Below are 2460 nucleotides of genomic sequence, written 5' to 3'. Positions count from 1 at the left end.
GTAATATTTAAGCGTGGCGCCGGGGCTTGAAATTTTCCATGTATGTACATTTTTTTCTAAAATTGCTATAGAATCGTTGAAAACAAAAATTGTTTTAACTAAAAAGAGTGTTTCCCTTCAGAGATCTTCCAAACATGATATTATGAACTAGAAAATCGATATATTCACATTCTTATAAGATATCTGCCTACAATGTTGAGCAAGTAACCAATTTCATTGACTTAGGTGTAACTATGGATCCGAAATTCACAAAAAACTCCCGCTCGATTAGGGCAAGAGGCAGCACACCCATGAAAAGCCCAAACAAAATACATACATGTAAACTTTGGGGCGAATTGAGATTTTGACATAACCCCCATGGCATTGCTGTTTTTGTATTGGTGCTACCACCTTGTATAAATTCGCCTTGGCTAGAGGAGTGTTGCCTATTCTTAAGCGCTGCTCTAAGGAGTTCAACGATCCTTATGTCACTGAAAGTCATCTTCCTCTCTAGTAAGACCGATTTTGGAATATGCATCTGTGTTATGGAATCCTATTTATCAAATTTACAGAGACAGGCTCGAATTTTTGCAGCAATAGTTCCATTATTTGCCCTAAAAAATTTACCTTGGAACTCGTCTAAAAATCTCCCACCCTACTAGGGATGACAGCGATTAATCACTTGATTAAATTAATTGATTGTTTTGGCCCAATGTACGATTTAATTGTATCATAGTTTTGTGTTTTAGTATTATTCGATTAATTGTAAAATAATCATTAAAACTATTTTCCAGAAATGTGAATTCTGTAATAGTCTAAAATCCAACCATCGAACATTCTTTTTTGCATGCATACATATGTATGTACATTAGGGTAGTCAAAAAAGGAGTGTCGGAATATTAATGGTATAGAATTCTGGAAATCACTATTTTTCTATCGGAAAACTCAGGTTCTCTTCAGATTTCAATGTTCCCAATTGTTTATTTAACCATTTTTTATACCCGAGCGTACTTGTGCGCAAGGGTATTATAACTTTGTTCACATAACGGTAATTTGTAACAGCCACAACGAATCGAGATAGATATAGACAATTGTATACATAAATGATCAGAATGAAAAGAGAAGTCGATTAAGCCATGTCTGTCTGTCCGTCCATCCATGTACACGATAACTCGAGCAAAAATTATGACATCTCAACGAAATTTGGTACGTAGATTTCCCTTTACCCAAGGTAGGTTTGTATTGAAAATGGGTCAAATCGGACCGTAACCACGCCCATATAACGGTAGTTTTCAGAAATACGAAAACTCCGATATTTTAGAAACTACTATTTCACTGAAAACTGATAAGTACAATGATTTTTAAACGTAAAATATGAATATTATAAATTTTTGGAAAATGGGCGTAGCCACGCCCTCTTATGATTAGATGTGTATAACTTGGTAACCGCTACACCAATTTCTCCCAAACTTATCGCAGTTGGTAGCCTTGGTAGAGCGGCACAAACGGCTGAAAATTTTTAAAACCGGACGACCATATCCCATAAAACGGTACTTTGGAGAAAAACGAAATCTTCGATCAATCAGTAAATAAAGAAGCTCATTTATTCAAAATTGATGCTTGCAATAACCCATTAACAAAAAACACTTTTATGGTAAAATTTTGGAAAACGGGCGTGGCATCGCCCGCTTATGACCAGGTATGTATATCTCCGCAACCGTTCGATCAATTTGTACCAAACTTGGTACGATTATTTCGCTAACCACATAAAAGCAAAACTTTGAAAATTTTTGAAATCCTACTAAAATTACTCCCACTTTTCATATAACGGTAAATTTCCGAAATTCTTGAAACTTCGATATTTCGGAACCACTATTCTTACCATGTAACGGTAGTTCTGAGAAAAGTGAAAAACTATATTTGATACTTGCGCCGGGTATTTAATGTTCGGCTCCGCCCGAACTTAAATAGACTTTTTTACTTGTTTATAGTAAAGATTTTTTTTTAAATTTAAATAGTACTATGAAAAAATGGTTAAATAAACAATTGAGTATTATTATTGGGAGTCTCCTGAAGAGAAATAGAGATTTCCGATTGAAAAATATTTATTCTCAAGAACGCTATACCATTTCTACGAAAAGTGGTTCTTCCCCATATACATAAATAACCACTTTTTGATTAAAAAAAAAAAACAGGGGTAAATTTTTTCGGTATAGAACAATCCTAGGGGGTTAGAGCATTAAAATTCCGACATTACTTTTTCACTTGCATTTTTGGACCACCCTAATGTACATGTATACATTATTTGTGGGCGTTTGCCGCCTTGAACATCATGCAAAGTAGCACGAATATTATGCAGCGCACGCTTTGTGTGCATATGCCAAGAAGGATTAAGTTGAGCGACAACTGCCAGTGGACCAGAGCGCTTTTTTTGAAAAAAATGCCCAATAAATAATGCATTTTCATCAACCATAAAATTCC

The sequence above is a fragment of the Rhagoletis pomonella genome, unplaced genomic scaffold (genome assembly GCF_013731165.1).
Source record: "Rhagoletis pomonella isolate Grant_MI unplaced genomic scaffold, Rhpom_1.0 Rhpom_scaffold_00004, whole genome shotgun sequence".
NCBI classification, from domain to species: Eukaryota; Metazoa; Arthropoda; class Insecta; order Diptera; family Tephritidae; genus Rhagoletis; species Rhagoletis pomonella.
The sequence above is the reverse complement of the archived record's forward strand: the minus strand, read 5'-3'. Positions refer to the sequence as shown.